Source organism: Pholcus phalangioides, unplaced genomic scaffold, assembly GCF_987345545.1.
Source record: "Pholcus phalangioides strain wild (caught in Gottingen) unplaced genomic scaffold, Ppha-v1.0 ptg000018l_1, whole genome shotgun sequence".
Lineage (NCBI taxonomy): Eukaryota > Metazoa > Arthropoda > Arachnida > Araneae > Pholcidae > Pholcus > Pholcus phalangioides.
Genome location: NW_028301611.1, coordinates 19,820,140 through 19,839,475, shown reverse-complemented (window position 1 = coordinate 19,839,475; position 19,336 = coordinate 19,820,140). Strand labels below are relative to the sequence as shown.

The window sequence follows — 19,336 nt, the reverse complement described above, 5'->3', positions numbered from 1 at the left end:
ACCGGCGCCTCAGACCGCTCGGCCACGCTACCTGCAAACGCAGCTCAGGGATACGCACTTCAAAAATTTTATTCGATCGCATCAAGAAAACTGCCGAAAAAGGTTTCGTTATAGAAATCTTCTGGCAGCGGTGGGATTCGAACCCACGCCTCCGAAGAGACCGGTGCCTTAAACCGGCGCCTTAGACCGCTCGGACACGCTACCTGTAAACGCCGCTCAGAGATACGCACTTTACAAATTTTATTCGATCGCATCAAGAAAAATGCCGAAAAATATTCTGCTATAGATATCTTCTAGCAGCGGTGGGATTCGAACCCACGCCTCCGAAGAGACCGGTGCCTTAAACCGGCGCCTTAGACCGCTCGGCCACGCTACCTGCAAACGCCGCTCAGAGATACGCACTTGAAAAATTTTATTCGATCGCATCAAGAAAACTGCCGAAAAAGGTTTCGTTGTAGAAATCTTCTGGCAGCGGTGGGATTCGAACCCACGCCTCCGAAGAGACCGGTGCCTTAAACCGGCGCCTTAGACCGCTCGGCCACGCTACCTGCAAACGCCGCTCAGAGATACGCACTTCAAAAATTGTATTCGATCGCATCAAGAAAAATGCCGAAAAATATTCCGTTATAGACATCTGGCAGCGGTGAAATTCGAACCCACGCCTTCGAAGAGACCGGTGCCTTAAACCGGCGCCTTAGACCGCTCGGCCACGCTACCTGCAAACGCCGCTCAGAGATACGCACTTCAAAAATTTTATTCGATCGCATCAAGAAAAATGCTGAAAAATGTTTCGTAATAGACATCTTCTGGCAGCGGTGGGATTCGAACCCACGCTTCCGAAGAGACCGGTGCCTTAGACCGCTCGGACACGCTACCTGCAAACGCCGCTCAGAGATACGCACTTCAAAAATTTTATACGATCGCATCAAGAAAAACTGCCGAAAAAGGTTTCGTTGCCTTAACCGGTGCCTTAAACCGGCGCCTTACACCACTCGGACTCGCTACCTGCAAACGCAGCTCAGGGATACGCACTTCAAAAATTTTATTCGATCGCATCAAGAAAAATGCCGAAAAATATTGCGTTATAGACATCTGGCAGCGGTGGGATGCGAACCCACGCCTCCGAAGAGACCGGTGCCTTACACCGGCGCCTTAGACCGCTCGGCCACGCTACCTGCAAACGCCGCTCAGAGATAAGCACTTCAAAAATTTTATTCGATCGCATCAAGAAAAACGCCGAAAAAGGTTTCGTAATAGACATCTTCTGGCAGCGGTGGGATACGAACCCACGCCTCCGAAGAGACCGGTGCCTTAAACCGGCGCCTCAGACCGCTCGGCCACGCTACCTGCAAACGCAGGTCAGGGATACGCACTTCAAAAATTTTATTCGATCGCATCAAGAAAACTGCCGAAAAAGGTTTCGTAATAGAAATCTTCTGGCAGCGGTGGGATTCCAACCCACGCCTCCGAAGAGACCGGTGCCTCAAACCGGCGCCTTAGACCGCTCGGCCACGCTACCTGTGAATGCCGCTCAGAGATACGCACTTCAAAAATGTTATTCGATCGCATCAAGAAAAATGCGGAAAAATATTCCGTTATAGACATCTGGCAGCGGTGGGATTCGAACCCACGCCTCCGAAGAGACCGGTGCTTTAAATCGGCGCCTTAGACCGCTCGGCGACGCTACCTGTAACCGCCGTTCAGAGATACTCACTTCAAAAATTTTATTCGATCGCATCAAGAAAAATGCGGAAAAATATTCTGTTATAGACATCTTCTAGCAGCGGTGGGATTCGAACCCACGCCTCCGAAGAGACCGGTGCCTTAGACGGCTCGGACACGCTACCTGCAAACGCAGCTCAGGGATACGCACTTCAAAAATTTTATTCGATCGCATCAAGAAAAATGCCGAAAAAGGTTTCGTAATAGATATCTTCTGGCAGCGGTGGGATTCGAACCCACGCCTCCGGAGAGACCGGTGCCTTAAACCGGCGCCTTAGACCGCTCGGCCACGCTACCTGCAAACGCCGCTCAGAGATACGCACTTCAAAAATTTTATTCGATCGCATCAAGAAAACTGCCGAAAAAGGTTTCGTTATAGAAATCTTCTGGCAGCGGTGGGATTCGAACCCACGCCTCCGAAGAGACCGGTGCCTTAAACCGGCGCCTTAGACCGCTCGGACACGCTACCTGTAAACGCCGATCAGAGATACGCACTTCAAAAATGTTATTCGATCGCATCAAGAAAAATGCGGAAAAATATTCCGTTATCGACATCTTCTGGCAGCGGTGGGATTCGAACCCGCGCCTCCGAAGGGACCGGTGCCTTAAACCGGCGCCTTACACCACTCGGACACGCTACCTGCAAACGCAGCTCAGGGATACGCACTTCAAAAATTTTATTCGATCGCATCAAGAAAAATGCCGAAAAATATTGCGTTATAGACATCTGGCAGCGGTGGGATGCGAACCCACGCCTCCGAAGAGACCGGTGCCTTACACCGGCGCCTTAGACCGCTCGGCCACGCTACCTGCAAACGCCGCTCAGAGATAAGCACTTCAAAAATTTTATTCGATCGCATCAAGAAAAACGCCGAAAAAGGTTTCGTAATAGACATCTTCTGGCAGCGGTGGGATACGAACCCACGCCTCCGAAGAGACCGGTGCCTTAAACCGGCGCCTCAGATCGCTCGGCCACGCTACCTGCAAACGCAGGTCAGGGATACGCACTTCAAAAATTTTATTCGATCGCATCAAGAAAACTGCCGAAAAAGGTTTCGTAATAGAAATCTTCTGGCAGCGGTGGGATTCCAACCCACGCCTCCGAAGAGACCGGTGCCTCAAACCGGCGCCTTAGACCGCTCGGCCACGCTACCTGTGAATGCCGCTCAGAGATACGCACTTCAAAAATGTTATTCGATCGCATCAAGAAAAATGCGGAAAAATATTCCGTTATAGACATCTGGCAGCGGTGGGATGCGAACACACGCCTCCGAAGAGACCGGTGCCTTAAACCGGCGCCTCAGACCGCTCGGCCACGCTACCTGCAAACGCAGCTCAGGGATACGCACTTCAAAAATTTTATTCGATCGCATCAAGAAAACTGCCGAAAAAGGTTTCGTATTAGAAATCTTCTGGCAGCGGTGGGATTCGAACCCACGCCTCCGAAGAGACCGGTGCTTTAAATCGGCGCCTTAGACCGCTCGGCGACGCTACCTGTAACCGCCGTTCAGAGATACTCACTTCAAAAATTTTATTCGATCGCATCAAGAAAAATGCGGAAAAATATTCTGTTATAGACATCTTCTAGCAGCGGTGGGATTCGAACCCACGCCTCCGAAGAGACCGGTGCCTTAGACGGCTCGGACACGCTACCTGCAAACGCAGCTCAGGGATACGCACTTCAAAAATTTTATTCCATCGCATCCAGAAAACTGCCGAAAAAGGTTTCGTAATAGAAATCTTCTGGCAGCGGTGGGATTCGAACCCACGCATCCGAAGAGAACGGTACCTTAAACCGGCGCCTTAGACCGATCGGCCACGCTACCTGCAAACGCCACTCAGAGATAAGCACTTCAAAAATTTTATTCGATCGCATCAAGAAAAATGCAGAAAAATGTTTCGTAATAGACATCTTCTGGCAGCGGTGGGATTCGAACCCACGCCTCCGAAGAGACCGGTGCCTTAAACCGGCGCCTTAGACCGCTCGGCCACGCTACCTGCAAACGCCGCTCAGAGATACGCACTTCAAAAATTTTATTCGATCGCATCAAGAAAACTGCCGAAAAAGGTTTCGTATTAGAAATCTTCTGGCAGCGGTGGGATTCGAACCCACGCCTCCGAAGAGACCGGTGCCTTAAATCGGCGCCTTAGACCGCTCGGCGACGCTACCTGTAACCGCCGCTCAGAGATACTCACTTCAAAAATTTTATTCGATCGCATCAAGAAAAATGCGGAAAAATATTCCGTTATAGACATCTGGCAGTGGTGGGATGCGAACCCACGCCTCCGAAGAGACCGGTGCCTTAAACCGGCGCCTTAGACCACTCGGACACGTTACCTGTAAACACCGCTCAGAGATACGCACTTCAAAAATTTTATTCGATCGCATCAAGAAAAATACCAAAAAATATTCTGTTATAGACATCTTCTAGCAGCGGTGGGATTCGAACCCACGCCTCCGAAGAGACCGGTGCCTTGGACCGCTCGGACACGCTACCTGCAAACGCAGCTCAGGGATACGCACTTCAAAAATTTTATTCGATCGCATCAAGAAAAATGCCGAAAAAGGTTTCGTAATAGATATCTTCTGGCAGCGGTGGGATTCGAACCCACGCCTCCGGAGAGACCGGTGCCTTAAACCGGCGCCTTAGACCGCTCGGCCACGCTACCTGCAAACGCCGCTCAGAGATACGCACTTCAAAAATTTTATTCCATCGCATCAAGAAAACTGCCGAAAAAGGTTTCGTAATAGAAATCTTCTGGCAGTTGTGGGATTCGAACCCACGCCTCCGAAGAGACCGGTGCCTTAGACCGCTCGGACACGCTACCTGAAAACGCAGCTCAGGGATACGCACTTCAAAAATTTTATTCCATCGCATCAAGAAAACTGCCGAAAAAGGTTTCGTAATAGAAATCTTCTGGCAGCGGTGGGATTCGAACCCACGCTTCCGAAGAGACCGGTGCCTTAAACCGGCGCCTTAGACTGGTCGGCGACGCTACCTGTAACCGCCGCTCAGAGATACGCACTTCAAAAATTTTATTCGATCGCATCAAGAAAAATAACGAAAAATATTCCGTTATAGACATCTTCTGGCAGCGGTGGGATTCGAACCCACGCCTCCGAAGGGACCGGTGCCTTAAACCGGCGCCTTACACCACTCGGACACGCTACCTGCAAACGCAGCTCAGGGATACGCACTTCAAAAATTTTATTCGATCGCATCAAGAAAAATGCCGAAAAATATTGCGTTATAGACATCTGGCAGCGGTGGGATGCGAACCCACGCCTCCGAAGAGACCGGTGCCTTACACCGGCGCCTTAGACCGCTCGGCCACGCTACCTGCAAACGCCGCTCAGAGATAAGCACTTCAAAAATTTTATTCGATCGCATCAAGAAAAACGCCGAAAAAGGTTTCGTAATAGACATCTTCTGGCAGCGGTGGGATACGAACCCACGCCTCCGAAGAGACCGGTGCCTTAAACCGGCGCCTCAGACCGCTCGGCCACGCTACCTGCAAACGCAGGTCAGGGATACGCACTTCAAAAATTTTATTCGATCGCATCAAGAAAAATGCCGAAAAAGGTTTCGTAATAGACATCTTATGGCAGCGGTGGGATTCGAACCCACGCCTCCGAAGAGGACGGTGCCTTAAACCGGCGCCTTATACCGCTCGGCCACGCTACCTGCAAGCGCCGCTCAGGGATACGCACTTCAAAAATTTTATTCCATCTCATCAAGAAAACTGCCGAAAAAGGTTTCGTATTAGAAATCTTCTGGCAGCGGTGGGATCCGAACCCACGCCTCCGAAGAGACCGGTGCCTTAAACCGGCGCCTTAGACCGCTCGGCGACGCTACCTGTAACCGCCGCTCAGAGATACTCACTTCAAAAATTTTATTCGATCGCATCAAGAAAAATGCGGAAAAATATTCTGTTATAGACATCTTCTAGCAGCGGTGGGATTCGAACCCACGCCTCCGAAGAGACCGGTGCCTTAGACCGCTCGGACACGCAACCTGCAAACGCAGCTCAGGGATACGCACTTCAAAAATTTTATTCCATCGCATCAAGAAAACTGCCGAAAAATGTTTCGTAATAGAAATCTTCTGGCAGCGGTGGGATTCGAACCCACGCCTCCGAAGAGACCGGTGCCTTAAACCGGCGCCTTAGACCGATCGGCGACGCTACCTGTAACCGCCGCTCAGAGATACGCAGTTCAAAAATTTTATTCGATCGCATCAAAAAAAATACCAAAAAATATTCTGTTATAGACATCTTCTAGCAGCGGTGGGTTTCGAACCCACGCCTCCGAAGAGACCGGTGTCTTAAACCGGCGCCTTAGACCACTCGGACACGTTACCTGTAAACAACGCTCAGAGATACGCACTTCAAAAATTTTATTCGATCGCATCAAGAAAAATACCAAAAAATATTCTGTTATAGACATCTTCTAGCAGCGGTGGGATTCGAACCCACGCCTCCGAAGAGACCGGTGCCTTAGACCGCTCGGACACGCTACCTGCAAACGCAGCTCAGGGATACGCACTTCAAAAATTTTATTCCATCGCATCAAGAAAACTGCCGAAAAAGGTTTCGTAATAGAAATCTTCTGGCAGCGGTGGGATTCGAACCCACGCTTCCGAAGAGACCGGTGCCTTAAACCGGCGCCTTAGACTGGTCGGCGACGCTACCTGTAACCGCCGCTCAGAGATACGCACTTCAAAAATTTTATTCGATCGCATCAAGAAAAATAACGAAAAATATTCCGTTATAGACATCTTCTGGCAGCGGTGGGATTCGAACCCACGCCTCAGAAGAGACCGGTGTCTTAGACCGCTCGGCCACGCTACCTGCAAACGCCGCTCAGAGATACGCACTTCAAAAATTTTATTCGATCGCATCAAGAAAAATGCCGAAAAATATTGCGTTATAGACATCTGGCAGCGGTGGGATGCGAACCCACGCCTCCGAAGAGACCGGTGCATTAAACCGGCGCCTTAGACCACTCGGACACGTTACCTGTAAACACCGCTCAGAGATACGCACTTCAAAAATTTTATTCGATCGCATCAAGAAAAATACCAAAAAATATTCTGTTATAGACATCTTCTAGCAGCGGTGGGATTCGAACCCACGCCTCCGAAGAGACCGGTGCCTTGGACCGCTCGGACACGCTACCTGCAAACGCAGCTCAGGGATACGCACTTCAAAAATTTTATTCGATCGCATCAAGAAAAATGCCGAAAAAGGTTTCGTAATAGATATCTTCTGGCAGCGGTGGGATTCGAACCCACGCCTCCGGAGAGACCGGTGCCTTAAACCGGCGCCTTAGACCGCTCGGCCACGCTACCTGCAAACGCCGCTCAGAGATACGCACTTCAAAAATTTTATTCCATCGCATCAAGAAAACTGCCGAAAAAGGTTTCGTAATAGAAATCTTCTGGCAGTTGTGGGATTCGAACCCACGCCTCCGAAGAGACCGGTGCCTTAGACCGCTCGGCCACGCTACCTGTAAACGCCGCTCAGAGATACGCACTTCAAAAATTTTATTCGATCGCATCAAGAAAAATGCGGAAAAATATTCCGTTATAGACATCTGGCAACGGTGGGATGCGAACCCACGCCTCCGAAGAGACCGGTGCCTTAGACCGCTCGGACACGCTACCTGAAAACGCAGCTCAGGGATACGCACTTCAAAAATTTTATTCCATCGCATCAAGAAAACTGCCGAAAATGGTTTCGTAATAGAAATCTTCTGGCAGCGGTGGGATTCGAACCCACGCTTCCGAAGAGACCGGTGCCTTAAACCGGCGCCTTAGACTGGTCGGCGACGCTACCTGTAACCGCCGCTCAGAGATACGCACTTCAAAAATTTTATTCGATCGCATCAAGAAAAATAACGAAAAATATTCCGTTATAGACATCTTCTGGCAGCGGTGGGATTCGAACCCACGCCTCCGAAGGGACCGGTGCCTTAAACCGGCGCCTTACACCACTCGGACACGCTACCTGCAAACGCAGCTCAGGGATACGCACTTCAAAAATTTTATTCGATCGCATCAAGAAAAATGCCGAAAAATATTGCGTTATAGACATCTGGCAGCGGTGGGATGCGAACCCACGCCTCCGAAGAGACCGGTGCCTTACACCGGCGCCTTAGACCGCTCGGCCACGCTACCTGCAAACGCCGCTCAGAGATAAGCACTTCAAAAATTTTATTCGATCGCATCAAGAAAAACGCCGAAAAAGGTTTCGTAATAGACATCTTCTGGCAGCGGTGGGATACGAACCCACGCCTCCGAAGAGACCGGTGCCTTAAACCGGCGCCTCAGACCGCTCGGCCGCGCTACCTGCAAACGCAGGTCAGGGATACGCACTTCAAAAATTTTATTCGATCGCATCAAGAAAAATGCCGAAAAAGGTTTCGTAATAGACATCTTATGGCAGCGGTGGGATTCGAACCCACGCCTCCGAAGAGGACGGTGCCTTAAACCGGCGCCTTATACCGCTCGGCCACGCTACCTGCAAGCGCCGCTCAGGGATACGCACTTCAAAAATTTTATTCCATCTCATCAAGAAAACTGCCGAAAAAGGTTTCGTATTAGAAATCTTCTGGCAGCGGTGGGATCCGAACCCACGCCTCCGAAGAGACCGGTGCCTTAAACCGGCGCCTTAGACCGCTCGGCGACGCTACCTGTAACCGCCGCTCAGAGATACTCACTTCAAAAATTTTATTCGATCGCATCAAGAAAAATGCGGAAAAATATTCTGTTATAGACATCTTCTAGCAGCGGTGGGATTCGAACCCACGCCTCCGAAGAGACCGGTGCCTTAGACCGTTCGGACACGCTACCTGCAAACGCAGCTCAGGGATACGCACTTCAAAAATTTTATTCCATCGCATCAACAAAACTGCCGAAAAATGTTTCGTAATAGAAATCTTCTGGCAGCGGTGGGATTCGAACCCACGCCTCCGAAGAGACCGGTGCCTTAAACCGGCGCCTTAGACCGATCGGCGACGCTACCTGTAACCGCCGCTCAGATATACGCACTTCAAAAATTTTATTCGATCGCATCAAAAAAAATACCAAAAAATATTCTGTTATAGACATCTTCTAGCAGCGGTGGGTTTCGAACCCACGCCTCCGAAGAGACCGGTGTCTTAAACCGGCGCCTTAGACCACTCGGACACGTTACCTGTAAACAACGCTCAGAGATACGCACTTCAAAAATTTTATTCGATCGCATCAAGAAAAATACCAAAAAATATTCTGTTATAGACATCTTCTAGCAGCGGTGGGATTCGAACCCACGCCTCCGAAGAGACCGGTGCCTTAGACCGCTCGGACACGCTACCTGCAAACGCAGCTCAGGGATACGCACTTCAAAAATTTTATTCCATCGCATCAAGAAAACTGCCGAAAAAGGTTTCGTAATAGAAATCTTCTGGCAGCGGTGGGATTCGAACCCACGCTTCCGAAGAGACCGGTGCCTTAAACCGGCGCCTTAGACTGGTCGGCGACGCTACCTGTAACCGCCGCTCAGAGATACGCACTTCAAAAATTTTATTCGATCGCATCAAGAAAAATAACGAAAAATATTCCGTTATAGACATCTTCTGGCAGCGGTGGGATTCGAACCCACGCCTCAGAAGAGACCGGTGTCTTAGACCGCTCGGCCACGCTACCTGCAAACGCCGCTCAGAGATACGCACTTCAAAAATTTTATTCGATCGCATCAAGAAAAATGCCGAAAAAGGCTTCGTAATAGATATCTTCTGGCAGCGGTGGGATTCGAACCCACGCCTCTGAAGAGACCGGTGCCTTAAACCGGCGCCTTAGACCACTCGGACACGCTCCCTGCAAACGCAGCTCAGAGATACGCACTTCAAAAATTTTATTCGATCGCATCAAGAAAAATACCGAAAAATATTCCGTTATAGAGATCTTCTGGCAGCGGTGGGATTCGAACCCACGCCTCCGAAGAGACCGGTGCCTTAAACCGGCGCCTTAGACCGCTCGGCCACGCTACCTGCAAACGCCGCTCAGAGATACGCACTTCAAAAATTTTATTCGATCGCATCAAAAAAAATACCGAAAAATATTCCGTTATAGACATCTTCTGGCAGCGGTGGGATTCGAACCCACGCCTCCGAAGAGACCGGTGCCTTAGACCGCTCGGCCACGCTACTTGCAAACGCCGCTCAGAGATACGCACTTCAAAAATTTTATTCGATCGCATCAACAAAAATGCAGAAAAATGTTTCGTAACAGACATCTTCTGGCAGCGGTGGAATTCGAACCCACGCCTCCGAAGAGACCGGTTCCTTAAACGGGCGCCTTAGACCGCTCGGACACGCTACCTCGCAGCTCAGAGATACGCACTTCAAAAATTTTATTCGATCGCATCAAGAAAAATGCCGAAAATGTTTCGTAATAGAGATCTTCTGGCAGCGGTGGGATTCGAACCCACGCCTCCGAAGAGACCGGTGCCTTAGACCGCTCGGCCACGCTACCTGCAAACGCCGCTCAGAGATAAGCACTTCAAAAAATTTATTCGATCGCATCAAGAAAAATGCCGAAAAAAGTTTCGTAATAGAAATCATCTGGCAGCGGTGGGATTCGAACCCACGCCTCCGAAGAGACCGGTGCCTTAAACCGGCGCCTTAGCCGGTCTACGCTCGGACACGCTACCTGTAAACGCCGCTCAGAGATAAGCACTTCAAAAATTTTATTCGATCGCATCAAGAAAAATACCAAAAAATATTCTGTTATAGACATCTTCTAGCAGCGGTGGGATTCCCGGACGCCGCTCAGAGATACGCACTTCAAATATTTTATTCGATCGCATCAAGAAAAATGCCGAAAAGATTTTGTAATAGACATCTTCCGGCAGCGGTGGGATTCGAACCCACGCCTGAGAAGAGACCGGTGCCTTAAACCCGCGCCTTAGACCGCTCGGACACGCTACCTGCAAACGCCGCTCAGAGATAAGCACTTCAAAAAATTTATTCGATCGCATCAAGAAAAATGCCGAAAAACATTCCGTTATAGACATCTTCTGGCAGCGGTGGGATTCGAACCCACGCCTCCGAAGAGACCGGTGCCTTAAACCGGCGCCTTAGACCGCTCGGCCACGCTACCTCCAGACGCCGCTCAGAGATACGCACTTCAAATATTTTATTCGATCGCATCAAGAAAAATACCAAAAAACATTCTGTTATAGACATCTTCTGGCAGCGGTGGGATTCGAACCCACGCCTCCGAAGAGACCGGTGCCTTAGACCGCTCGGCCACGCTACCGGTAAACACCGTTCAGAGATACGCACTTCAAAAATTTAATTCGATCGCATCAAGAAAAGTGCCGAAAATGTTTCGTAATAGACATCTTCTGGCAGCGGTGGGTTTTTAAACCACGCCTCCGAAGAGACCGGTGCCTTAAACCGGCGCCTTAGACCGCTCGGCCACGCTACCTGCAAACGCCGCTCAGAGATAAGCACTTCAAAAAATTTATTCGATCGCATCAAGAAAAATGCCGAAAAATGTTTCGTAATAGACATCTTCTGGCAGCGGTGGGATCCGAACCCACGCCTCCGAAGATACCGGTGCCTTAAACCGGCGCCTTAGACCGCTCGGACACGCTACCTGTAAACACCGCTCAGAGATACGCACTTCAAAAATTTTATTCGATCGCATCAAGAAAAATACCAAAAATATTCTGTTATAGACATCTTCTAGCAGCGGTGGGATTCGAACCCACGCCTCCGAAGGGACCGGTGCCTTAACCCGGCGCCTTACACCACTCGGACACGCTACCTGCAAACGCAGCTCAGGGATACGCACTTCAAAAATTTTATTCGATCGCATCAAGAAAAATGCCGAAAAATATTGCGTTATAGACATCTGGCAGCGGTGGGATGCGAACCCACGCCTCCGAAGAGACCGGTGCCTTAAACCGGCGCCTTACACCACTCGGACACGCTACCTGTAAACACCGTTCAGAGATACGCACTTGAAAAATTTTATTCGATCGCATCAAGAAAAATACCGAAAAATATTCCGTTATAGACATCTTCTGGCAGCGGTGGGTTTCGAACCCACGCCTCTGAAGAGACCGGTGCCTTACACCGGCGCCTTGGACCGCTCGGACACGCTACTTGTAAACGCCGTTCAGAGATACGCACTTCAAAAATTTTATTCGATCGCATCAAGAAAAATGCCGAAAAATATTCCGTTATAGACATCTGGCAGCGGTGGGATGCGAACCCACGCCTCCGAAGAGACCGGGGCCTTAAACCAGCGCCTTAGACCGATCGGCCACGCTACCTGCAAACGCCGCTCAGAGATAAGCACTTCAAAAATTTTATTCGATCGCATCAAGAAAAATGCAGAAAAATGTTTCGTAATAGACATCTTCTGGCAGCGGTGGGATTCGAACCCACGCCTCCGAAGAGACCGGTGCCTTAAACCGGCGCCTTAGACCGCTCGGCCACGCTACCTGCAAACGCCGCTCAGAGATACGCACTTCAAAAATTTTATTCGATCGCATCAAGAAAACTGCCGAAAAAGGTTTCGTATTAGAAATCTTCTGGCAACGGTGGGATTCGAACCCACGCCTCCGAAGAGACCGGTGCCTTAAATCGGCGCCTTAGACCGCGCGGCAACGCTACCTGTAACCGCCGCTCAGAGATACTCACTTCAAAAATTTTATTCGATCGCATCAAGAAAAATGCGGAAAAATATTCCGTTATAGACATCTGGCAGCGGTGGGATGCGAACCCACGCCTCCGAAGAGACCGGTGCCTTAAACCGGCGCCTTAGACCACTCGGACACGTTACCTGTAAACACCGCTCAGAGATACGCACTTCAAAAATTTTATTCGATCGCATCAAGAAAAATACCAAAAAATATTCTGTTATAGACATCTTCTAGCAGCGGTGGGATTCGAACCCACGCCTCCGAAGAGACCGGTGCCTTAGACCGCTCGGACACGCTACCTGCAAACGCAGCTCAGGGATACGCACTTCAAAAATTTTATTCGATCGCATCAAGAAAAATGCCGAAAAAGGTTTCGTAATAGATATCTTCTGGCAGCGGTGGGATTCGAACCCACGCTTCCGAAGAGACCGGTGCCTTAAACCGGCGCCTTAGACCGCTCGGCGACGCTACCTGCAAACGCCGCTCAGAGATACGCACTTCAAAAATTTTATTCGATCGCATCAAGAAAACTGCCGAAAAAGGTTTCGTTATAGAAATCTTCTGGCAGCGGTGGGATTCGAACCCACGCCTCCGAAGAGACCGGTGCCTTAAACCGGCGCCTTAGACCGCTCGGACACGCTACCTGTAAACGCCGCTCAGAGATACGCACTTCAAAAATGTTATTCGATCGCATCAAGAAAAATGCGGAAAAATATTCCGTTATCGACATCTTCTGGCAGCGGTGGAATTCGAACCCACGCCTCCGAAGGGACCGGTGCCTTAAACCGGCGCCTTACACCACTCGGACACGCTACCTGCAAACGCAGCTCAGGGATACGCACTTCAAAAATTTTATTCGATCGCATCAAGAAAAATGCCGAAAAATATTGCGTTATAGACATCTGGCAGCGGTGGGATGCGAACCCACGCCTCCGAAGAGACCGGTGCCTTACACCGGCGCCTTAGACCGCTCGGCCACGCTACCTGCAAACGCCGCTCAGAGATAAGCACTTCAAAAATTTTATTCGATCGCATCAAGAAAAACGCCGAAAAAAGTTTCATAATAGACATCTTCTGGCAGCGGTGGGATACGAACCCACGCCTCCGAAGAGACCGGTGCCTTAAACCGGCGCCTCAGACCGCTCGGCCACGCTACCTGCAAACGCAGCTCAGGGATACGCACTTCAAAAATTTTATTCGATCGCATCAAGAAAAATGCCGAAAAAGGTCTCGTAATAGACATCTTATGGCAGCGTTGGGATTCGAACCCACGCCTCCGAAGAGGCCGGTGCCTTAAACCGGCGCCTTATACCGCTCGGCCACGCTACCTGCAAGCGCCGCTCAGGGATACGCACTTCAAAAATTTTATTCCATCTCATCAAGAAAACTGCCGAAAAAGGTTTCGTATTAGAAATCTTCTGGCAGCGGTGGGATCCGAACCCACGCCTCCGAAGAGACCGGTGCCTTAAACCGGCGCCTTAGACCGCTCGGCGACGCTACCTGTAACCGCCGCTCAGAGATACTTACTTCAAAAATTTTATTCGATCGCATCAAGAAAAATGCGGAAAAATATTCTGTTATAGACATCTTCTAGCAGCGGTGGGATTCGAACCCACGCCTCCGAAGAGACCGGTGCCTTAGACCGCTCGGACACGCTACCTGCAAACGCAGCTCAGGGATACGCACTTCAAAAATTTTATTCCATCGCATCAAGAAAACTGCCGAAAAATGTTTCGTAATAGAAATCTTCTGGCAGCGGTGGGATTCGAACCCACGCCTCCGAAGAGACCGGTGCCTTAAACCGGCGCCTTAGACCGATCGGCGACGCTACCTGTAACCGCCGCTCAGAGATACGCACTTCAAAAATTTTATTCGATCGCATCAAGAAAAATACCAAAAAATATTCTGTTATAGACATCTTCTAGCAGCGGTGGGTTTCGAACCCACGCCTCCGAAGAGACCGGTGCCTTAAACCGGCGCCTTAGACCACTCGGACACGTTACCTGTAAACACCGCTCAGAGATACGCACTTCAAAAATTTTATTCGATCGCATCAAGAAAAATACCAAAAAATATTCTGTTATAGACATCTTCTAGCAGCGGTGGGATTCGAACCCACGCCTCCGAAGAGACCGGTGCCTTAGACCGCTCGGACACGCTACCTGCAAACGCAGCTCAGGGATACGCACTTCAAAAATTTTATTCCATGGCATCAAGAAAACTGCCGAAAAAGGTTTCGTAATAGAAATCTTCTGGCAGCGGTGGGATTCGAACCCATGCTTCCGAAGAGACCGGTGCCTTAAACCGGCGCCTTAGACTGGTCGGCGACGCTACCTGTAACCGCCGCTCAGAGATACGCACTTCAAAAATTTTATTCGATCGCATCAAGAAAAATAACGAAAAATATTCCGTTATAGACATCTTCTGGCAGCGGTGGGATTCGAACCCACGCCTCAGAAGAGACCGGTGCCTTAAACCGGCGCCTTAGACCACTCGGACACGCTCCCTGCAAACGCAGCTCAGAGATACGCACTTCAAAAATTTTATTCGATCGCATCAAGAAAAATACCGAAAAATATTCCGTTATAGAGATCTTCTGGCAGCGGTGGGATTCGAACCCACGCCTCCGAAGAGACCGGTGCCTTAAACCGGCGCCTTAGACCGCTCGGCCACGCTACCTGCAAACGCCGCTCAGAGATAAGCACTTCAAAAATTTTATTCGATCGCATCAAAAAAAATACCGAAAAATATTCCGTTATAGACATCTTCTGGCAGCGGTGGGATTCGAACCCACGCCTCCGAAGAGACCGGTGCCTTAGACCGCTCGGCCACGCTACTTGCAAACGCCGCTCAGAGATACGCACTTCAAAAATTTTATTCGATCGCATCAAGAAAACTGCCGAAAAATGTTTCGTAATAGAAATCTTCTGGCAGCGGTGGGATTCGAACCCACGCCTCCGAAGAGACCGGTGCCTTAAACCGGCGCCTTAGACCGATCGGCGACGCTACCTGTAACCGCCGCTCAGAGATACGCACTTCAAAAATTTTATTCGATCGCATCAAGAAAAATACCAAAAAATATTCTGTTATAGACATCTTCTAGCAGCGGTGGGTTTCGAACCCACGCCTCCGAAGAGACCGGTGCCTTAAACCGGCGCCTTAGACCACTCGGACACGTTACCTGTAAACACCGCTCAGAGATACGCACTTCAAAAATTTTATTCGATCGCATCAAGAAAAATACCAAAAAATATTCTGTTATAGACATCTTCTAGCAGCGGTGGGATTCGAACCCACGCCTCCGAAGAGACCGGTGCCTTAGACCGCTCGGACACGCTACCTGCAAACGCAGCTCAGGGATACGCACTTCAAAAATTTTATTCCATGGCATCAAGAAAACTGCCGAAAAAGGTTTCGTAATAGAAATCTTCTGGCAGCGGTGGGATTCGAACCCATGCTTCCGAAGAGACCGGTGCCTTAAACCGGCGCCTTAGACTGGTCGGCGACGCTACCTGTAACCGCCGCTCAGAGATACGCACTTCAAAAATTTTATTCGATCGCATCAAGAAAAATAACGAAAAATATTCCGTTATAGACATCTTCTGGCAGCGGTGGGATTCGAACCCACGCCTCAGAAGAGACCGGTGCCTTAAACCGGCGCCTTAGACCACTCGGACACGCTCCCTGCAAACGCAGCTCAGAGATACGCACTTCAAAAATTTTATTCGATCGCATCAAGAAAAATACCGAAAAATATTCCGTTATAGAGATCTTCTGGCAGCGGTGGGATTCGAACCCACGCCTCCGAAGAGACCGGTGCCTTAAACCGGCGCCTTAGACCGCTCGGCCACGCTACCTGCAAACGCCGCTCAGAGATAAGCACTTCAAAAATTTTATTCGATCGCATCAAAAAAAATACCGAAAAATATTCCGTTATAGACATCTTCTGGCAGCGGTGGGATTCGAACCCACGCCTCCGAAGAGACCGGTGCCTTAGACCGCTCGGCCACGCTACTTGCAAACGCCGCTCAGAGATACGCACTTCAAAAATTTTATTCGATCGCATCAACAAAAATGCAGAAAAATGTTTCGTAACAGACATCTTCTGGCAGCGGTGGAATTCGAACCCACGCCTCCGAAGAGACCGGTTCCTTAAACGGGCGCCTTAGACCGCTCGGACACGCTACCTGCAAACGCAGCTCAGAGATACGCACTTCAAAAATTTTATTCGATCGCATCAAGAAAAATGCCGAAAATGTTTCGTAATAGAGATCTTCTGGCAGCGGTGGGATTCGAACCCACGCCTCCGAAGAGACCGGTGCCTTAGACCGCTCGGCCACGCTACCTGCAAACGCCGCTCAGAGATAAGCACTTCAAAAAATTTATTCGATCGCATCAAGAAAAATGCCGAAAAGATTTTGTAATAGACATCTTCCGGCAGCGGTGGGATTCGAACCCACGCCTCCGAAGAGACCGGTGCCTTACACCACTCGGACACGCTACCTGCAAACGCAGCTCAGGGATACGCACTTCAAAAATTTTATTCGATCGCATCAAGAAAAATGCCGAAAAATATTGCGTTATAGACATCTGGCAGCGGTGGGATGCGAACCCACGCCTCCGAAGAGACCGGTGCCTTACACCGGCGCCTTAGACCGCTTGTCCACGCTACCTGCAAACGCCGCTCAGAGATAAGCACTTCAAAAATTTTATTCGATCGCATCAAGAAAAACGCCGAAAAAGGTTTCGTAATAGACATCTTCTGGCAGCGGTGGGATTCGAACCCACGCCTCCGAAGAGACCGGTGCCTTAAACCGGCGCCTCAGACCGCTCGGCCACGTTACCTGCAAACGCCGCTCAGAGATACGCACTTCAAAAATTTTATTCGATCGCATCAAGAAAAATGCGGAAAAATATTCCGTTATAGACATCTTCTGGCAGCGGTGGGTTTCGAACCCACGCCTCCGAAGAGACCGGGGCCTTAAACCAGCGCCTTAGACCGCTCGGACACGCTACCTGTAAACACCGTTCAGAGATACGCACTTCAAAAATTTTATTCGATCGCATCAAGAAAAATACCGAAAAATATTCCGTTATAGACATCTTCTGGCAGCGGTGGGTTTCGAACCCACGCCTCCGAAGAGACCGGTGCCTTAAACCGGCGCCTTGGACCGCTCGGACACGCTACCTGTAAACGCCGTTCAGAGATACGCACTTCAAAAATTTTATTCGATCGCATCAAGAAAAATGCCGAAAAATATTCCGTTATAGACATCTGGCAGCGGTGGGATGCGAACCCACGCCTCCGAAGAGACCGGGGCCTTAAACTAGCGCCTTAGACCGCTCGGACACGCTACCTGTAAACACCGTTCAGAGATACTTACTTCAAAAACTTTATTCGATCGCATCAAGAAAAATACCGAAAAATATTCTGTTATAGACATCTTCTAGCAGCGGTGGGATTCGAATAAACCGGCGCCTTAGACCGCTCGGCCACGCTACCTGCAAGCGACGCTCACAGATACGCACTTCAAAAATTTTATTCCATCGCATCAAGAAAACTGCCGAAAAAGGTTTCGTAATAGAAATCTTCTGGCAGTTGTGGGATTCGAACCCACGCCTCCGAAGAGACCGGTGCCTTAGACCGCTCGGCCACGCTACCTGTAAACGCCGCTCAGAGATACGCACTTCAAAAGTTTTATTCGATCGCATCAAGAAAAATGCGGAAAAATATTCCGTTATAGACATCTGGCAACGGTGGGATGCGAACCCACGCCTCCGAAGAGACCGGTGCCTTAGACCGCTCGGACACGCTACCTGAAAACGCAGCTCAGGGATACGCACTTCAAAAATTTTATTCCATCGCATCAAGAAAACTGCCGAAAAAGGTTTCGTAATAGAAATCTTCTGGCAGCGGTGGGATTCGAACCCACGCTTCCGAAGAGACCGGTGCCTTAAACCGGCGCCTTAGACTGGTCGGCGACGCTACCTGTAACCGCCGCTCAGAGATACGCACTTCAAAAATTTTATTCGATCGCATCAAGAAAAATAACGAAAAATATTCCGTTATAGACATCTTCTGGCAGCGGTGGGATTCGAACCCACGCCTCAGAAGAGACCGGTGTCTTAGACCACTCGGCCACGCTACCTGCAAACGCCGCTCAGAGATACGCACTTCAAAAATTTTATTCGATCGCATCAAGAAAAATGCCGAAAAAGGCTTCGTAATAGATATCTTCTGGCAGCGGTGGGATTCGAACCCACGCCTCTGAAGAGACCGGTGCCTTAAACCGGCGCCTTAGACCACTCGGACACGCTCCCTGCAAACGCCGCTCAGAGATACGCACTTCAAAAATTTTATTCGACCGCATCAAAAAAAATACCGAAAAATATTCCGTTATAGACATCTTCTGGCAGCGGTGGGATTCGAACCCACGCCTCCGAAGAGACCGGGCCTTAGACCGCTCGGCCACGCTACTTGCAAACGCCGCTCAGAGATACGCACTTCAAAAATTTTATTCGATCGCATCAACAAAAATGCAGAAAAATGTTTCGTAACAGACATCTTCTGGCAGCGGTGGAATTCGAACCCACGCCTCCGAAGAGACCGGTTCCTTAAACGGGCGCCTTAGACCGCTCGGACACGCTACCTGCAAACGCAGCTCAGAGATACGCACTTCAAAAATTTTATTCGATCGCATCACGAAAAATGCCGAAAATGTTTCGTAATAGAGATCTTCTGGCAGCGGTGGGATTCGAACCCACGCCTCCGAAGAGACCGGTGCCTTAGACCGCTCGGCCACGCTACCTGCAAACGCCGCTCAGAGATAAGCACTTCAAAAAATTTATTCGATCGCATCAAGAAAAATGCCGAAAAAAGTTTCGTAATAGAAATCATCTGCCAGCGGTGGGATTC

At 49.7% G+C, this 19,336-nt stretch overlaps 53 non-coding genes across 53 annotated transcripts; all 53 read right to left on the bottom strand.

Moving 5' to 3' along the window:
- Positions 1-122: 122 nt before the first annotated feature.
- Positions 123-204, bottom strand: TRNAL-AAG (transfer RNA leucine (anticodon AAG)). Its single transcript has one exon. It is a non-coding gene; the product is annotated as a tRNA-Leu (tRNA).
- A 90-nt stretch (positions 205-294) lies between these two features.
- TRNAL-AAG (transfer RNA leucine (anticodon AAG)) lies at positions 295-376 on the bottom strand. The gene has a single exon. It is a non-coding gene; the product is annotated as a tRNA-Leu (tRNA).
- Positions 377-466: 90 nt separating this feature from the next.
- Positions 467-548, bottom strand: TRNAL-AAG (transfer RNA leucine (anticodon AAG)). The gene has a single exon. It is a non-coding gene; the product is annotated as a tRNA-Leu (tRNA).
- Positions 549-1,093: 545 nt separating this feature from the next.
- On the bottom strand, positions 1,094-1,175 carry TRNAL-AAG (transfer RNA leucine (anticodon AAG)). The gene has a single exon. It is a non-coding gene; the product is annotated as a tRNA-Leu (tRNA).
- A 90-nt stretch (positions 1,176-1,265) lies between these two features.
- TRNAL-AAG (transfer RNA leucine (anticodon AAG)) lies at positions 1,266-1,347 on the bottom strand. Its single transcript has one exon. It is a non-coding gene; the product is annotated as a tRNA-Leu (tRNA).
- Positions 1,348-1,437: 90 nt separating this feature from the next.
- TRNAL-GAG (transfer RNA leucine (anticodon GAG)) lies at positions 1,438-1,519 on the bottom strand. Its single transcript has one exon. It is a non-coding gene; the product is annotated as a tRNA-Leu (tRNA).
- An 87-nt stretch (positions 1,520-1,606) lies between these two features.
- Positions 1,607-1,688, bottom strand: TRNAF-AAA (transfer RNA phenylalanine (anticodon AAA)). The gene has a single exon. It is a non-coding gene; the product is annotated as a tRNA-Phe (tRNA).
- A 249-nt stretch (positions 1,689-1,937) lies between these two features.
- TRNAL-AAG (transfer RNA leucine (anticodon AAG)) lies at positions 1,938-2,019 on the bottom strand. The gene has a single exon. It is a non-coding gene; the product is annotated as a tRNA-Leu (tRNA).
- Positions 2,020-2,109: 90 nt separating this feature from the next.
- TRNAL-AAG (transfer RNA leucine (anticodon AAG)) lies at positions 2,110-2,191 on the bottom strand. Its single transcript has one exon. It is a non-coding gene; the product is annotated as a tRNA-Leu (tRNA).
- Positions 2,192-2,281: 90 nt separating this feature from the next.
- Positions 2,282-2,363, bottom strand: TRNAL-AAG (transfer RNA leucine (anticodon AAG)). The gene has a single exon. It is a non-coding gene; the product is annotated as a tRNA-Leu (tRNA).
- Positions 2,364-2,450: 87 nt separating this feature from the next.
- On the bottom strand, positions 2,451-2,532 carry TRNAL-AAG (transfer RNA leucine (anticodon AAG)). Its single transcript has one exon. It is a non-coding gene; the product is annotated as a tRNA-Leu (tRNA).
- Positions 2,533-2,794: 262 nt separating this feature from the next.
- On the bottom strand, positions 2,795-2,876 carry TRNAL-GAG (transfer RNA leucine (anticodon GAG)). Its single transcript has one exon. It is a non-coding gene; the product is annotated as a tRNA-Leu (tRNA).
- A 259-nt stretch (positions 2,877-3,135) lies between these two features.
- TRNAF-AAA (transfer RNA phenylalanine (anticodon AAA)) lies at positions 3,136-3,217 on the bottom strand. The gene has a single exon. It is a non-coding gene; the product is annotated as a tRNA-Phe (tRNA).
- Positions 3,218-3,638: 421 nt separating this feature from the next.
- On the bottom strand, positions 3,639-3,720 carry TRNAL-AAG (transfer RNA leucine (anticodon AAG)). The gene has a single exon. It is a non-coding gene; the product is annotated as a tRNA-Leu (tRNA).
- Positions 3,721-3,810: 90 nt separating this feature from the next.
- TRNAL-AAG (transfer RNA leucine (anticodon AAG)) lies at positions 3,811-3,892 on the bottom strand. The gene has a single exon. It is a non-coding gene; the product is annotated as a tRNA-Leu (tRNA).
- Positions 3,893-4,310: 418 nt separating this feature from the next.
- TRNAL-AAG (transfer RNA leucine (anticodon AAG)) lies at positions 4,311-4,392 on the bottom strand. The gene has a single exon. It is a non-coding gene; the product is annotated as a tRNA-Leu (tRNA).
- Positions 4,393-4,813: 421 nt separating this feature from the next.
- Positions 4,814-4,895, bottom strand: TRNAL-AAG (transfer RNA leucine (anticodon AAG)). Its single transcript has one exon. It is a non-coding gene; the product is annotated as a tRNA-Leu (tRNA).
- Positions 4,896-4,982: 87 nt separating this feature from the next.
- Positions 4,983-5,064, bottom strand: TRNAL-AAG (transfer RNA leucine (anticodon AAG)). Its single transcript has one exon. It is a non-coding gene; the product is annotated as a tRNA-Leu (tRNA).
- A 90-nt stretch (positions 5,065-5,154) lies between these two features.
- On the bottom strand, positions 5,155-5,236 carry TRNAL-AAG (transfer RNA leucine (anticodon AAG)). Its single transcript has one exon. It is a non-coding gene; the product is annotated as a tRNA-Leu (tRNA).
- Positions 5,237-5,326: 90 nt separating this feature from the next.
- TRNAL-AAG (transfer RNA leucine (anticodon AAG)) lies at positions 5,327-5,408 on the bottom strand. The gene is given in 2 exon segments: positions 5,327-5,361; positions 5,371-5,408. It is a non-coding gene; the product is annotated as a tRNA-Leu (tRNA).
- Positions 5,409-5,498: 90 nt separating this feature from the next.
- TRNAL-AAG (transfer RNA leucine (anticodon AAG)) lies at positions 5,499-5,580 on the bottom strand. Its single transcript has one exon. It is a non-coding gene; the product is annotated as a tRNA-Leu (tRNA).
- Positions 5,581-5,829: 249 nt separating this feature from the next.
- TRNAL-AAG (transfer RNA leucine (anticodon AAG)) lies at positions 5,830-5,911 on the bottom strand. The gene has a single exon. It is a non-coding gene; the product is annotated as a tRNA-Leu (tRNA).
- Positions 5,912-6,991: 1,080 nt separating this feature from the next.
- On the bottom strand, positions 6,992-7,073 carry TRNAL-AAG (transfer RNA leucine (anticodon AAG)). The gene has a single exon. It is a non-coding gene; the product is annotated as a tRNA-Leu (tRNA).
- Positions 7,074-7,650: 577 nt separating this feature from the next.
- On the bottom strand, positions 7,651-7,732 carry TRNAL-AAG (transfer RNA leucine (anticodon AAG)). The gene has a single exon. It is a non-coding gene; the product is annotated as a tRNA-Leu (tRNA).
- Positions 7,733-7,819: 87 nt separating this feature from the next.
- On the bottom strand, positions 7,820-7,901 carry TRNAL-AAG (transfer RNA leucine (anticodon AAG)). The gene has a single exon. It is a non-coding gene; the product is annotated as a tRNA-Leu (tRNA).
- Positions 7,902-8,163: 262 nt separating this feature from the next.
- On the bottom strand, positions 8,164-8,245 carry TRNAL-AAG (transfer RNA leucine (anticodon AAG)). The gene is given in 2 exon segments: positions 8,164-8,198; positions 8,208-8,245. It is a non-coding gene; the product is annotated as a tRNA-Leu (tRNA).
- Positions 8,246-8,335: 90 nt separating this feature from the next.
- Positions 8,336-8,417, bottom strand: TRNAL-AAG (transfer RNA leucine (anticodon AAG)). The gene has a single exon. It is a non-coding gene; the product is annotated as a tRNA-Leu (tRNA).
- Positions 8,418-8,666: 249 nt separating this feature from the next.
- TRNAL-AAG (transfer RNA leucine (anticodon AAG)) lies at positions 8,667-8,748 on the bottom strand. The gene has a single exon. It is a non-coding gene; the product is annotated as a tRNA-Leu (tRNA).
- A 752-nt stretch (positions 8,749-9,500) lies between these two features.
- TRNAL-AAG (transfer RNA leucine (anticodon AAG)) lies at positions 9,501-9,582 on the bottom strand. Its single transcript has one exon. It is a non-coding gene; the product is annotated as a tRNA-Leu (tRNA).
- A 90-nt stretch (positions 9,583-9,672) lies between these two features.
- On the bottom strand, positions 9,673-9,754 carry TRNAL-AAG (transfer RNA leucine (anticodon AAG)). Its single transcript has one exon. It is a non-coding gene; the product is annotated as a tRNA-Leu (tRNA).
- A 415-nt stretch (positions 9,755-10,169) lies between these two features.
- On the bottom strand, positions 10,170-10,238 carry TRNAE-CUC (transfer RNA glutamic acid (anticodon CUC)). Its single transcript has one exon. It is a non-coding gene; the product is annotated as a tRNA-Glu (tRNA).
- Positions 10,239-10,783: 545 nt separating this feature from the next.
- TRNAL-AAG (transfer RNA leucine (anticodon AAG)) lies at positions 10,784-10,865 on the bottom strand. The gene has a single exon. It is a non-coding gene; the product is annotated as a tRNA-Leu (tRNA).
- Positions 10,866-10,955: 90 nt separating this feature from the next.
- On the bottom strand, positions 10,956-11,024 carry TRNAE-CUC (transfer RNA glutamic acid (anticodon CUC)). Its single transcript has one exon. It is a non-coding gene; the product is annotated as a tRNA-Glu (tRNA).
- Positions 11,025-11,625: 601 nt separating this feature from the next.
- On the bottom strand, positions 11,626-11,707 carry TRNAL-AAG (transfer RNA leucine (anticodon AAG)). Its single transcript has one exon. It is a non-coding gene; the product is annotated as a tRNA-Leu (tRNA).
- A 431-nt stretch (positions 11,708-12,138) lies between these two features.
- On the bottom strand, positions 12,139-12,220 carry TRNAL-AAG (transfer RNA leucine (anticodon AAG)). The gene has a single exon. It is a non-coding gene; the product is annotated as a tRNA-Leu (tRNA).
- Positions 12,221-12,810: 590 nt separating this feature from the next.
- TRNAL-AAG (transfer RNA leucine (anticodon AAG)) lies at positions 12,811-12,892 on the bottom strand. Its single transcript has one exon. It is a non-coding gene; the product is annotated as a tRNA-Leu (tRNA).
- A 90-nt stretch (positions 12,893-12,982) lies between these two features.
- Positions 12,983-13,064, bottom strand: TRNAL-AAG (transfer RNA leucine (anticodon AAG)). Its single transcript has one exon. It is a non-coding gene; the product is annotated as a tRNA-Leu (tRNA).
- Positions 13,065-13,154: 90 nt separating this feature from the next.
- TRNAL-AAG (transfer RNA leucine (anticodon AAG)) lies at positions 13,155-13,236 on the bottom strand. Its single transcript has one exon. It is a non-coding gene; the product is annotated as a tRNA-Leu (tRNA).
- An 87-nt stretch (positions 13,237-13,323) lies between these two features.
- On the bottom strand, positions 13,324-13,405 carry TRNAL-AAG (transfer RNA leucine (anticodon AAG)). Its single transcript has one exon. It is a non-coding gene; the product is annotated as a tRNA-Leu (tRNA).
- Positions 13,406-13,495: 90 nt separating this feature from the next.
- TRNAL-AAG (transfer RNA leucine (anticodon AAG)) lies at positions 13,496-13,577 on the bottom strand. Its single transcript has one exon. It is a non-coding gene; the product is annotated as a tRNA-Leu (tRNA).
- A 90-nt stretch (positions 13,578-13,667) lies between these two features.
- Positions 13,668-13,749, bottom strand: TRNAL-AAG (transfer RNA leucine (anticodon AAG)). The gene has a single exon. It is a non-coding gene; the product is annotated as a tRNA-Leu (tRNA).
- A 90-nt stretch (positions 13,750-13,839) lies between these two features.
- Positions 13,840-13,921, bottom strand: TRNAL-AAG (transfer RNA leucine (anticodon AAG)). Its single transcript has one exon. It is a non-coding gene; the product is annotated as a tRNA-Leu (tRNA).
- A 249-nt stretch (positions 13,922-14,170) lies between these two features.
- Positions 14,171-14,252, bottom strand: TRNAL-AAG (transfer RNA leucine (anticodon AAG)). The gene has a single exon. It is a non-coding gene; the product is annotated as a tRNA-Leu (tRNA).
- Positions 14,253-14,845: 593 nt separating this feature from the next.
- TRNAL-AAG (transfer RNA leucine (anticodon AAG)) lies at positions 14,846-14,927 on the bottom strand. Its single transcript has one exon. It is a non-coding gene; the product is annotated as a tRNA-Leu (tRNA).
- Positions 14,928-15,017: 90 nt separating this feature from the next.
- Positions 15,018-15,099, bottom strand: TRNAL-AAG (transfer RNA leucine (anticodon AAG)). The gene has a single exon. It is a non-coding gene; the product is annotated as a tRNA-Leu (tRNA).
- Positions 15,100-15,348: 249 nt separating this feature from the next.
- On the bottom strand, positions 15,349-15,430 carry TRNAL-AAG (transfer RNA leucine (anticodon AAG)). Its single transcript has one exon. It is a non-coding gene; the product is annotated as a tRNA-Leu (tRNA).
- A 593-nt stretch (positions 15,431-16,023) lies between these two features.
- TRNAL-AAG (transfer RNA leucine (anticodon AAG)) lies at positions 16,024-16,105 on the bottom strand. The gene has a single exon. It is a non-coding gene; the product is annotated as a tRNA-Leu (tRNA).
- Positions 16,106-16,195: 90 nt separating this feature from the next.
- On the bottom strand, positions 16,196-16,277 carry TRNAL-AAG (transfer RNA leucine (anticodon AAG)). Its single transcript has one exon. It is a non-coding gene; the product is annotated as a tRNA-Leu (tRNA).
- A 420-nt stretch (positions 16,278-16,697) lies between these two features.
- Positions 16,698-16,766, bottom strand: TRNAE-CUC (transfer RNA glutamic acid (anticodon CUC)). Its single transcript has one exon. It is a non-coding gene; the product is annotated as a tRNA-Glu (tRNA).
- Positions 16,767-17,183: 417 nt separating this feature from the next.
- On the bottom strand, positions 17,184-17,265 carry TRNAL-AAG (transfer RNA leucine (anticodon AAG)). Its single transcript has one exon. It is a non-coding gene; the product is annotated as a tRNA-Leu (tRNA).
- A 262-nt stretch (positions 17,266-17,527) lies between these two features.
- TRNAL-AAG (transfer RNA leucine (anticodon AAG)) lies at positions 17,528-17,609 on the bottom strand. Its single transcript has one exon. It is a non-coding gene; the product is annotated as a tRNA-Leu (tRNA).
- A 1,050-nt stretch (positions 17,610-18,659) lies between these two features.
- TRNAL-AAG (transfer RNA leucine (anticodon AAG)) lies at positions 18,660-18,741 on the bottom strand. The gene has a single exon. It is a non-coding gene; the product is annotated as a tRNA-Leu (tRNA).
- Positions 18,742-19,160: 419 nt separating this feature from the next.
- Positions 19,161-19,229, bottom strand: TRNAE-CUC (transfer RNA glutamic acid (anticodon CUC)). Its single transcript has one exon. It is a non-coding gene; the product is annotated as a tRNA-Glu (tRNA).
- Between the last annotated feature and the right edge of the window lie 107 nt (positions 19,230-19,336).